This window comes from Maniola jurtina, chromosome 21 (assembly GCF_905333055.1).
Source record: "Maniola jurtina chromosome 21, ilManJurt1.1, whole genome shotgun sequence".
NCBI lineage: Eukaryota > Metazoa > Arthropoda > Insecta > Lepidoptera > Nymphalidae > Maniola > Maniola jurtina.
In genome coordinates this window covers 9,980,909-9,994,968 of record NC_060049.1, presented here as the reverse complement: position 1 = coordinate 9,994,968, position 14,060 = coordinate 9,980,909, and the positions used below count along the sequence as shown (strand labels likewise).

At 38.4% G+C, this 14,060-nt stretch overlaps 1 long non-coding RNA gene across 1 annotated transcript; it reads left to right on the top strand.

Annotated features, from left to right (window-relative positions):
* The first annotated feature begins 4,373 nt into the window (after positions 1–4,373).
* LOC123876278 lies at positions 4,374–5,308 on the top strand. The gene is made up of 2 exons (XR_006798298.1): positions 4,374–4,910; positions 5,008–5,308. It is a non-coding gene; the product is annotated as an uncharacterized LOC123876278 (long non-coding RNA).
* The last annotated feature ends 8,752 nt before the right edge of the window (positions 5,309–14,060 follow it).

Sequence of the window (14,060 nt, the reverse complement as noted above, 5' to 3'; positions counted from 1 at the left end):
ACTCATAAAAACATTTGCTTATTAGTAATTTAATAGGTATTTATATTTACCTTGTAGGACAATCCTGAATGACAGAAAGAGGAGACTGATTAAGGCGTTCCTTTTGAATTTTTGTAAGCTCTGCCTGTGCGACCAAGGAATGATTGAAATGGGTGGCAATTTTTTTCAATTTAGCAATCACCTTGTACAGGTTCACCTTGTACAGGTTCTTACGAGGTTCGGGTGCTTTGGGAAATACCTGGGCAAGGTGGTGTGAAGAGAGCCCAGAGAGGATTGTCACCATCGTGGTAGTGCTTCAGACACGGCACAGTATACGCTGTCTGAGTGCCCGGCATAAGCGGAGCCGCGCCAATCGCTGGTGGAAATTATGGGGCAAGACGTCGTGGCCAAATCCATGGTGGACAGTGAGAGGGCTTGAAAACCGATGGTCTCCTACAGCGAGGAAGTAATGACGCAGAAGGAGGCAGTAGAGAGGTTGAGAGTGGAAGCCAAAAACTCTCATCCCATGCATCGCAGGAGAATCGGGCGCAGGCAAGCTGCGCATGACCGTCGCTTGTACCCTTGAATAAGATCTCTAGGTAATAGGCACGGAGAGTGTTACTCGTGGAAGAGTATGTCCTTGAGTTGGAAGGCAAGCCTTTGTTCCCGGCGAGCCTTAAACTGTGCGTTAGGGATCCCTTTTAGTCCCAGAGCGAGGCCTGCTTTGGCGGGTGCCGTTAGCTAGGTTGCAGTTGAAAACATTCGTGTCCCTATGCCTAGCAACAACGGACGAGATGGTAAACCGTGGGGTTTTAGTCGATAAGCGTCCGAAATAACCACTCTTACCTCTCCGAGCGCAGTATTATCCATGAGGATTTTCCTATGTAAGAAAAGGTTATACAGAAGACTGAAGATCATAATCGACCACTTTGCTTACCGTTTGCTGACTATGAGAAAGCCTTCGATTCAGTGGAAACTAAGGCTGTATTGAGGTTGCCACAGAGATGTCCGATCGGCTACTAATATATCCAAGTGCTGAAGTGCTTGCACGAATAGGCCACCATTATATCAGTTCGTATACCAGACTACGAGGCTTATCCAATTGCAACAGGGAGAAGTAATCTTCCCGAAGCTCTTTTCCGCTTCTTTGGAAGAAGTCTAAGCTTCTGGGTTGGAACAGACTTGACATTGACAAAATGACATTAATGACCTCAGCAGAATTTCTCAACAGTTGGGTCTAAAAATAAACGTGAGGAGGACGAAAATCATGTCCAATGCTCTTTTCTCGTCCAGTAATTGTTAAGAGCTCTGCAAATTGTAGATAAGTATGTATACCTAGGACGAACAATCGCGCTATGTATGTCAAGGCTGGAGAAAGAGTTTGCTAATCATGTTGTGAAGCTGAAGTGGGGGTCCCAACTTCCCAAGATGCGACGTCCGGCGTCGGAAGACCCTCTCCGCCTCCGCCCCCCCCCCCCATCCCCGCCCCTAAGTGAACAGACGACATCAAACAAGTCATAGGGAGCCTCTGGATTCGGGTGGCGCATAACCGTGGCGCGTGGAAGTCCTAACAAGAGACCAATGTCCAGCAGTGGGCATTTATCGGTTGATAATGATGATGATGATGATACATCTTGGTGTGGGCATTACTTGTGAGTTAAAAAAAAGCGTTTTTTACTACTTTTAATGCGAACAATTACAGAAAGACATTGGGTGTATGGGTGGTACTAGTGGTATTCAATGATTACGTGACACATCACTAGCAATGAAAATGCCCATAATAAAGATTTAGAAATATTACTATATTTCTATTAACAACGAGAAGGTAAATAGTGATACACGGTTATACAACACATGCGCATCGGCTTCTACACTACAACCACATTGGTTTTTACGCCTTAATTCATGTAAAAGGTCACAAAAGGTACGACACATACTCGTAAGATCGCGTAATAATGCCACGTGCGTTGCGCGGACAGGCGACACGCGTTCCCCGTCGAGTGCAGTTTCGGACTGATCGGGTAATGTAATTAGGTCAACGCTTGCACCTCGCGGCCGGTTTTTTATGCCTATCTAATTTTGTAGTGCAGGCAAATGATCGACGATTGCGGTGTCGACAAACTAGTCGATAAAATAGATATTATGTTGTGTGTATGTTTATATTATGTGTTTAATTATGTGTGTGTGTGGTGTAATGTAGCCCACATCACTCCCCCCCAGAGACCTGGTTAAGGGCGATAAAAGTCCGGAAAGCGAACTACACGTCCCGAACGTGTCCTTTTGACGTCGTCCTGAGCTTGGGCCGCTGGCGCAGGGTCAGGAGGAGGAAAAGTTTTGGGGTTGGGAGAGGTGGGTGAGGTTGGGCTAGGGTCGGGAGATGGGTCAACCAATATGTAGGCCGGTTTGAGGCGGTCTATGGATACAGTGACGCCCTTACTAAAATTTTGAAAAATTTTTCGTTACGCTCTAGTACTTCGTAAGGGCCGGTGTACGGGGGCTGTAAAGAGTCGCGTGATGTATCATCCCTTAAAAATACATGACTGGACGTAGATAAGTCCTTGTAGATAAAAATTTTGCTTTTATTGTGACGTGCAGCTGGTGAAGGTTTTATCTTTGATGCAAATTGACGTATCCGAGTGGTGAAATCCGATATATCGGTGGATTGGGGAGTCGTTGCCTGGAAAAATTCTCCAGGTAAGCGTAACGGCTCGCCATAGACCAACTCAGCTGATGACGTCTGCAAATCATCTTTGAATGCACTTCTTATGCCCAACAGCACTAAAGGCAATGTGTCAACCCAATTCGGATCGGCATGGCACATTATGGCCGCTTTTAACTGCCTGTGGAATCGTTCCACTAGGCCATTACTAGCTGGGTGATACGCGGTTGTTCTGCGGTGTTTGAATCCAATCGCTCTTCCAAGATATTGGAAGAGTGACGATTCAAACTGCCGGCCGCGGTCTGTGGCGACATCTGTTGGACTTCCAAATCTGGATATCCACGATATCAGTGCCTTTCCAACCGTTTCAGCTGTCATGTCTACCATAGGTGTGACTTCCGGCCAGCGTGTGAAACGATCCACAGCAGTGAGGCAGTAGCGGTAGCCCTGTGAAACAGGCAGGGGGCCGATAATGTCGATGTGAATGAAGGCAAATCGAGTGCGAGGAAGTTCAAATGTGCCTAATGGAGAAGACACGTGGCGAGATACCTTGGCGCGTTGACAAGCTAAACATTGACGAGACCATTCTCGGCAGTCTTTGCGTACGCCAGGCCAGACAAAACGCTCGGCAACTAGCTTGGCGGTGGCGTTGGCGCCTGGGTGGCTGAGGCTGTGAAGACTGTCGAAAATTTGTCTCCTCAAAGGCTTGGTAACGAAGGGCCTGGGTGAGGGGGTGCTAACGTCACAATAAAGTTCAAAATGGGAGTTGGGAATTCTCAACTTTTTCAGGCGTAGTGACGATTCATCACCCAAAAATTGAGTCAACTCCTGGTCGGTAGCTTGCGATGAAGCCAGTACGTCAAAGTCCACCGGCATCTGCGTTTCCTCGATCCGTGATAGTGGATCGGCGACGACATTGTCCTTCTCAGAGATGTGTCGGATGTCGGTCGTGAACTGCGAGATGTAGTCGAGGTGACGGTACTGGCGAGGCGAACAGTTAGCTTTCCTTTCGCTGAAAGCATAACTGAGCGGCTTATGGTCCGTGTAAACCACGAAATGCCTCGCTTCTACCATATGACGAAAGTGTTTGATGCTCTCGTATATGGCTAAGAGTTCGCGGTCATACGGCGAGTATTTCTGTTGCGAGGGACTCAATTTCCGCGAGAAGAATGCCAGTGGTTCCCAGATTCCATCCTTTTCCTGCTGCAGTACTGCACCCATTGCTAGGTCGGACGCATCTGTTACCAGAGCAAGTTTGGCCTGACAGTCTGGGTGTGCGAGAAGCGCAGCGTTTGCGAGACTTTCCTTGCATTTGTTAAAGGCTAGCAGTGCGTTACCGGTCAAGTTGACAGGGTGAGAAGCCTTGACACTGCCAGTCAGCAATGCGTTCAGAGGGGCTTGAACTGCGGCGGAATGGGGCAAGAACCGCCTGTAAAAGTTGAGCATTCCCAAGAAACGCCTAAGTTCTTTGACTGTCTTAGGTGCAGGAAAGTCATTAATGGCTTGGACCTTGGATTCCAGAGGTTTGGTACCGGATAATGTGTAATGTAGCCCACAGGTGTAATCAATGGAATTTAACATATTGAAGATGGAATATCTCTGCCCCGATGTGATTTAGCCATATGTATTATATAACATTTTTTGTTTGTTTTTTGCTGCTCTGTCATAAAATACCAGTTTTATCGGTGGCCGCAATCCTAAAAAAAAGGCACCAATTTTACCCAAACCCCTTTGAGCTTAGTTTGCAAAGTTGCAGCATTTTACGGTACCTACAATGATCATGTCGTAATGGCGGACCACTACAAAAGAGCCAACCGTGATTACCAACTTTTTACCATTCTGTGGATAAAAACGTTATCTTTTCGTTTCCAGGCCACGATTTGCTAACTTTTAAGTACGATCTAAGACAACGTACTCCGGTTAAACATCAAGACCAAGTGGCAGCCTCCGACACAATAATTATTGAAGAACCTTTCTCACTAATAGTTTCGGAATATATACCGCCTCAAGAAAACGGTTCGTATTGTTTATTTATTATTGTAATCATACTAAATATCATCCTAGTATTATGAAAGCGAAAGTTTGAATGTCAGTTATAGTCTGTATGTAAAACCGCATGGCACTGCTAGTCCTGTAATATTTTTTTTTTTTAATATTTCAGCTCCTACAGTTGTAACTCCTGATGCTGATAGTACAGTGTAACTTAACGATGAAGTCAATGAAAACTATGACAATATACTAATACAAGAGACGAACGGTTTGCTTGATGGAGGTAACTTGATATAAATACTTGTTTCCTATAACCAGAAGAAACGAATGTTTTGATGAATTGTGCTGTTAATCATGTAATTTTGTATTATTTTTTGTAGATCAAAATCAAGAGTCACGCGATGCTGTAGTGCTTCACCAGCCAGTTAAAAATACAGCCGCAGAATCTAGCAATTTGATGGAAAATGAAAGACTACCTGATGCAGAAGTGGATTCAACTTCATCACAAAAGAAAGGGAAAAGAATTATCCAAAAAAAGCAGTCCAGGAAGAAAGAGAATTTTGAACAAAGAAAATTGGGTAGCAGAAATTCGTAAACGTAAGAAAAATTTACGTAAAGAATTTACTAATAGAAAGGGACAGCTAATCCAGAAAAAAACACAAGCCTAGCTGTGGTGCTAAATGTCCACGTAAATGTAGATAACTGATTACAGAAAACCAAAGAAACTCAGTATTTAATAATTTTTGGGCATTAGGTGATCATAATAAACAAGCTGATTATTTAAGCTGACTTGTCAAAAGAGTTCCTAGAAAACAAATTATCGCTAGTTCAGCTTCGTCTAGCCGTCGTAAGTGTTCTTATGAGTATTATTTGCATTTAGATGGTCAAGAAATAAGAACTTATAAAACTATGTTCTTAAATACTTTTTCAATTACCGACATGTGGATACAAACTCTTTTCAAAAAATGAGTAATTCTGGTACAGGTACCATTTCAAATGATATTAGAGGCAATCGCTCGCGTAAAAATATTATTCCCGACCAAATTAAACAGTCTATTCGAAATCACATATCCGAAATGCCATTGGTAGACTCGCACTATGTTAGAAGTAGATCATCTAAACAGTACCTGGATACAGAACTGAGCTTACCTATTCTTTATAAGTTATTTACTGAATGTATGAAAGAAAAATATCCTGATCAGAAAGTGGCTACATCTCGGCAATATAGAGAAATATTTATCATGGAATTTAATTAAGTTTAATAAGCCCAAGAAAGACCAATGCCCCAAATGTGACATTTTTAAAAACGCTTCTGTAACTGATAAAAGTAAGGTAGAATATGATTTTGCTTTACATATTGCTAATAAAGAAGTAGTTAGAACATTAAAGAACATGGACAAAAGCCGAGCCAAAAACTCTGATTCTGTTGTAACAGCAGTCTATGATTTACAAAAAAATCTAAATACTCCACAGTCAGAAGGAAGTATCAATTTTTTATTATACAAGAATACTTGCTACTTATAATTTCTCAATTTTTGATATGGGTAAACGTATAGGATATTGCTATGTGTGGGACGAAACTATCGGACGTAAGAGCTCGAATGAAATAAGTAGTTTTGTTTTCGACTTTATAAAAATGAAAGTTCAGGAAGGTTATGCTGAATTCAATCCTACTCCGACAGCTGTGGTGGTCAAAATAAAAATAGGATAATATTTGCAATGTACGCGTATTCTAGTAAGATGTTCAATATTACTATAAATCATCATTTTTTCGAAGTTGGACACTCTCAAAATGAGGGTGACGCAATGCACGCACTAATAGAGCGGAGAAAAAAATATAGAGATATTTATGTCCCTCAGCAGGTTGCATTGATCAGATGCGCCAAGTCTACAGGTTCACCTTATGTAGTAAAAGAAGACAATCAAAATGATATATTGGATTATAAACAGCTGTTATCATTTTACAAAAATTGGGACCGCGATATTAACAATGTGAAAGTAACCTGGAGTAAAATTATGCACATTAAATCAGTAGCTTACCAAACATAATTGATGATTAAACGAACTTACCTGAAGTGAAGTTCTATCCCAATTATACGAGTTGCTTCGTCCGAAGAGATTAGGTATACATTGTAGTAATACGTCAAAGTATTGCCTTTCTACCACTTATTTGAAAGCAGAAAATCTGCCCTTCTATTTTTTGTATTTTTTGTTGGTACCACTGGAGCGTTCCCATCTCATTCGCGTTTTAGTGCCTCGCCGATCACCACGTTATTCAAGTTTTAAAAAACGTTACAAAAGCGTAGTCACCAAAACGATAGTGATTTATTTATTTATTTGTTACATATTTTTATGTTATAAGGTTTTATTATAATAGTGTCTTAGTCTAGTCTTAGTGTCTAGTGTGGTGATATGATATCACTATGCAATTAATGTTTTGTACATTGCGATGTTACCTTGACATTAAATAAATAAATAAATCACTATCGTTTTGGTGACTACGCTTTTGTAACGTTTTTTAAAACTTGAATAACGTGGTGATCGGCGAGGCACTAAAACGCGAATGAGATGGGAACGCTCCAGTGGTACCAACAAAAAATACAAAAAATAGAAGTGCAGATTTTCTGCTTTCAAATAAGTGGTGGAAAGGCAATACTTTGACGTATTACTACAATGTATACCTAATCTCAAAGGACGAAGCAATGAGGTATAATTACTTTTTAGTATGATTCTTTAAGTGACACAGATGTCTATAAATATAGCTCAAGTTTCTGTTCGATCAGGTACTCGTCGGTAAAGGAACCTCAAAACAATGGTCAAAATATTAACATTCCAAAGGCTTATAACGCGCTCTTGCCTATATCTGCTGAAAAATATAATAATAATAAAAACAATGCAAATTAATTCATTTTTTATTTTTATGGTAACACCATCTATGTAATAAAATAAATATTATGCATTGTAACTCAAGACTTAAAATTATTTTTCTCGGTAAATTAGCTGTTATTGTCCTACTAAATTGCACTGTATGTCTGAGTTACAACTGTAATTTGGAAACCAGTTTTTAATGAAAAATCATTGTAAGTCATAAAAATATGTAAAATACATAAGTAAACAACATAATATTAGTCATACAGAAATGTAGATAATCCCTTTTTACTTATATTTACAAAATTGGAAGACGCTAGGACTTTACAGGAACAAAGTGAGAATATTTTGAATGTTTAAATCGCTCTCCAGAAAAGTAGTGAAAAATGAGTTACAATGTTTTAAATTGCAGGTGTCGACATCAACACTACAAATATTATCTTATTCTTATTCGTAACAGCCAGTGGTCTTCAATATATCGCACTGAAACAACAGAAATAAGAATTAATAAAATATACACAACACTTATGGGAGAGCGCTGATGCAGGTTCAAAAACTTGTAGCTTTGACAAGACAGGATCTTCCATGTTATATCGTTTATTAATTTCGGTGGCGGCAGCTTTGTAGAAATTTTTGCAGCATGAGAAGAACTGTGCAATATCTGTAGGCTTTCTGGATGTTTTAAGAGCTCATATACTTTGACGCCAAGATACAGTGCAGCGTCATGGAGCTGATGTTGCTGACTTTCAGGGTTTATTTCTCCAAGATTTTGCTTCATCACATATTCGCGTTGAAAATTACGTAATAACATCTCCTGGTAAAGTGTTCTAATTTTCTCATGTAGATTGTGAACAACTACTTTCTCGCTTTGAAACTCCAGATTGAACTTATTGAATAAAGGGAGCGACCATTCCAGGAAAAAGAAATAATGTTTGTAGAATGGGTTGCTGAGTTTTTCGAGAATAAAATATACTGCTCGATTTCTTACATCGGCTCTCGCCCTATGTGCAGGATTTGTCGTAAAGTGGATAAAAAAAAAGACGTAGGGCCTCCCATTGTTCTAATATCCTTTCAACCACTGATAATAACGAAAGCCATCTTGTCTGTGATGGTTTCAGTATTTTATGAGACTGGAAGTTACGAAAATCAAATTGCCGTTTATCACTATGTTTAAAAAAGTTGTAGATATCTCTAGCCAGTTGTTCTACACTTTCAGGCAACTGTTTACAGGCTTCACTGGCACACAAATGGGCCGAATGACAAACGCACTTCATTATGATTCCTGGGAAATCGCGTATAAACCTTGTTTTTACTGAGTCGTTGTCACCCATCATGACATTACACCCATCGGAGCCAAAGCCAATCATGTTTATCAATGGAAAATTACGGTTAGTTAATGAATCGATAAGAGCTCTGTATAAATTCTCGACATTGGCAGTAGGGATGTTATGGATATATAATTTCGGATCCGGATATGGATATGGATATTGGTAAAAAATATTATCGGTTTCGGTTACGGTTATGGATATTAAATTATTTCGGATTATCCGATAGTTTCGGTTACGGATATTAATTTTTTAAGGAACTGTAAAATGAAATACAAATAAGATTATATTCGACTTTAATTGTACCTTGTAGGTTTCGCAATCTGTCATACAATTAATTCTTTCTTACAGCTACTCATTTTGAAGTGTTATATACTATTAAACACTTCATAATATATATATATATATACAGGGTGTTTGGTAATTAGTATATAAAGACGACACGTACCCATGCTACTTTGATCTGATAAATACAATGCTGAAGAATAATGACGAAATAAAATTATAAAAATTTCCATACAAAATTTTTAGAAAAAAATATGTCAAAGTTTTCATGACCCTAACGTGCCCTAACTTACTAAGATCGTTGGCTATCTTTAGATAGGCCGACGATCTCAGTGAGTTAGGGCACATTAGGGCCATGAAAACTTGGTCATAAAAAAAATTTAAAATTTTGTATGGAAATTTTTATAATTTTATTTCGTCATTTTACTTCAGCATTGTATTTATCACATCAAAGTAGCATGGGTACGTGTCGTCATTATATACTAATTACCAAACACCCTGTATAGGTAACTAATTAAATCAAAATCAAAATTATTAACGTTTGTAATTTGTTATATGAGGCGTGTAGTTGCAAAACCCGCTAAAATACTTTTTTTTAACTCCCCTTTTACACTTGAAAAAAACTTGTAACGCTTTCTGACTAAACAAACGCAATCCTGTTAAGTATTAAAATTATCGTTGAAGGATCGGAAAACAGGATATAATAAATCTATAGGCAATATTATCTTTTTTTTTAAGTTATCGGCGAAAGTAAATTCATTGTAGAGGAATTTGAAACTCACTCATAGTTATAGAGGCTTATGACATTTACAGATGACATTTAAGGGGGTTTTGCAAGGAACATTATTGAGAGCTACTATAACGTTTGGATAGTGTTATGCAATAAATTTTAGTATGAAAACTTGAAAATTATAATTAGCCAACAGGAAAATAATAAAACACATCAATATTATTGTTGAGGAGTTTATTACATAGAAAAAAAAAACAAAAATTCTATAAATTCAAAACACGTGTTATAATGCATACATTTTCAAAATGTATGAAATTAAACAGAATTAACCATAGGTACACCGTTAAGCATATTATACAAACGAAAATTTATGTAAATCCTATTTTTATATTATAAATGTGAAAGTTTGTGAGGCTGTATGGATGGATGGATGTTTGTTACTCTTTAACGCAACAACGCATGAACCGTTTTGGCTGAAATTTGGCACAGAGATAGATTATAGTTTGGGAATACAGATAGGCTTTTTATCCTGGAAAATTAAAAAACCTTAATCCATGCGTACGAAGTCGCGGGCATCCTCTAGTGATAAATAAAAAAGCATGGATTTGACTCGCTCCAGCAATGCACGGGGCTGCAATTGTTTAAACAGTATGGCATAATATTAGTGTAAACTAAACATTTGAAAAGAGCAACTGCCAAGTTTCTTGCTGGTTCTCCTCGGTAGAAACGGCATTTTGAACCAGTGGTAAATTATTATGACGATTCAAAAGCACTTGTAAAAGTTTCTACACATACGAACTTATCTCTTCAAATCCGCCCTCACACAAGTCACACGCGTCTACGGAATCATCATTGTCCTCGAGCCGATTGTCTGGAAACAGCTGAGTCTGCGCTCTTTCTTGGATTTTTTTATAAAATTCTAAGCTTTCTACTTCTTGCCAGTTGTTGCCAAAGTGGGTCGACAAGAGTTTGACGACATCTTGTAGCTTCGATTGCTTGGGCACGATTTTGTGGGGTTGAATCAGTACAGGTTGTATATTTATAATTTTTTTATTTTTCTTTGTAATTATTTTTTTCTCGTTTAGTTCACTGTTCCTTTAATTTACTTCTCCCTGTACTAAAATATTGTTTGTTTTTATCCGGGTCAAAAAAAAGCGCTTGCTTTTCATGAAAGGAAAATGCCAGCTGCTTGTGGGTTTTATAACTGACTCATATCCCTTTTTCCAGTCGTACACTGCAATATCTGCAAGACCTGTGCATGTTGCGTTTTCCTCCAATACTGACACGTATTCTAAAGGCGAAACTATCACCTCCTTACCCTTAAGGATTTTTTCTATTTTTGCAAATACCCGGTCAGGAGGAATAAACGAGTGGCCAACGACAGGGAATACTAATTCCACTTTTTTAACATGTCTTGGAGTCTCTGTTGTAAATATGAAAATTAGGGGTCAATTTATAAATGACTTGGCAACCCTGATTTTCATCTAAGACCACAGACAACCAATAGTGTTTGCTGTTTGACAGCCAACCTTTACTTAGCTTCTTCTCTTGGGCAACCATGGCGGCATCGACATGTATTAATTAGCTCTCTAAATTAATTTGTTATACCTAATAAAAGTGATCCAGTTCATCCACTGCTAATCTGCCTTATAATTTCCTCATAACACACAAGAGTCTCCGTGTAAAGCCACTTTCCGAGCATAGCAACCATACCTGTGTTTTTTATTCTGACCAGAACACCCATCACACTAATATTATAAGTGTGTGTGTGTGTGTGTGTGTATGTTTGTTACTCCTTCACGCAAAAACTACTGGACGGATTTGGCTGAAATTTGGAATGGAGATAGATAATATCCTGGATTAGCACATAGGCTACTTTTTATCCCGGAAAATCAATGAGTTCCCACGGGATTTCAAAAACCTAAATCCACACGGGCGAAGTCGCGGGCATCGGCTAGTCAGATATAATTCTCAAAATTGTTATTCGTTCATCAAAACTCAGTTTCTGTAAGAAATGGTAGACTGCGCTTATATGATTTCGTTACTTCCCTTGGCATGCGTTGTTTCATCCCAATAGTACGAGTGTACATTTTGTTTACTTAGTTTTGCTTTCGAATTCCCCAAAACTATGGCAAAATGATAAAAGCTGAATTGCCGGCTATAATATGCTGACTGGTCAGGTAATTTCGGCAAGGCCTGATTTTTTTGACAGTCGAATGTAATAGTTTGAATGTGCTCACTGTCATTTTGGAGAATTTTGTAAAATGCTTTTAGACGGTGAATCCTTTTCTCAATCATTAACTCGTTTCTTTTAGATGTTTCGGGTTCCGATTTGAAACGTTCATCTATTGCGATACAAGTCGAGCACACATCTGTTCTAGGGGACCCAAAACCAATATTGTACTGCGTGTTAAATATCTTTCTGAAAAAACTTTGCTTAACATGGAGGGCTGGTTCACGAGCCTGGTTGTAAAGGCGCCACATTTTTCGAATGTTTAACTCCGGAGAAAGATACAGTCTGTGAATATTTTTCGATCGGCAATAGTGGCTTTCCTGTCCTTTAAATGATTCTATAAACCACTGTACCGAATATTTTTTTGCTTCAAACTTTACACTATTTCGGTCACCACCTCTATTTTCTGTTGGCATCGAACCACCGCTCTCATAGAATCGATTCAGGACATCTTGAATACGGTCTTTTTTAATTAAAAGTGCTGCTGCAAATGTTTTTTGACACACAGGAATATATTTTTTTCCATCCTTTCCGAGAATACTGTATTTTATTGCTTTTTTCCTTTTACTGTTAGCTTTGCCAGCTTTAGCTTTAGTTACAGAGCAATATTTTAACAAAAAGTTATCTTGCGATAATTTGTTTGAGCATCGATAATTTTTTTTGTGAAACTTTCGGATATCTTGACAAGTTAGTTGATTGTACACTTCATCACCATTATCTTCATTTCGGTCTTCCTCGTCACTTACGCTTAATATGTAAGCTAGACTTGATTGGATGCATGAATTAGAGCGTAAGCCAGAGCTTGTTGTTGGTAGCTCAGTCCGTGATCTCTTTGGTGAAGGTGGAGAAAAAGGACCTTCGTTATGACTAGTTCTAGACTATGCTCCTTCATTATTTCACTGAAAAACCTGAGCTTGTACCGTGGATCTAGATAGGTAGCTATTGTATATAACTTATTATTTTGAATGTCATGAAATTTAGCATCAATGTCCTGAATCATTTTCGTAATCATCAATTTAAAGTTTTCAGAAGTCTTCTTTATTCTTCTCTTTTTCTAATGTGTTTTTAAGTGTATATATAATATATAACCAATAGAAATCTTCTTTTTTACAAAAAAAAAAACAATTAGCTACACGACGTAGTACAAACGACTAATGCGAAGTAGGTACGAAATGTTTTATTAGTCGGGGATTTCCCGGTTGAACTACCATTGACAATCATCATTTACACAATGATTGTCTATGGTAGCTATACCGTCAACCGGGAAATCTCCGGCAGTGTAATTTACGGTGAAAGAAGTTCCTACAAGTTTTGATAGATGGCACTAGTTTTTACTAATTTATAAAGGTGATCCAAAATGATCGTATGGCCTAGAGTCCGGTGAAGTAGCGAAAGCTCATTTGGAACTAGCTACATAATCCATAAAAAAAAAATCGCATGGCCATAGTGTTATCAAAATCTCGTACATAATTGTACGAGGTTGATAGCGTCCTCGTACCTCGTACGCCACAAATCTCGTATTTGTACGAAGAACCTCGTACGGTTGGCAACCCTGGGATCAAGTGTTCCATGAATGGGAGACACATGGGACAATTACATTAATAAGAAACAATTAGATGATTTCGATATAATATGTGCAATACGTCAAAAAGTTAATTTTTTCTACATGGTGCAAAAAGAAGTACCTACACAAAAAAAACTGTTGCCGGTGGTAAAAGAAGATCTAAACTTCGATGGCAGCCATGAGCTTCTTAGAAAAATTTTGATTTCTATTGGTTTTACATATAAAAAATGCATACGAAACAGAATGGCCCTCACCGAAAAACCAGCAATTGCTTCAAAACGCGAGTTTTATTTAAATCAAATTACTACAAAATAGAAGAGCTGCAAAAAACTTTATTTATTTGGATGAGAGCTACATACACGAGTCTTATAAAGTAACAAAATGTTGGCAGACTCTTCATGTTCCTGGGATCTAACAAGATGTTTCTA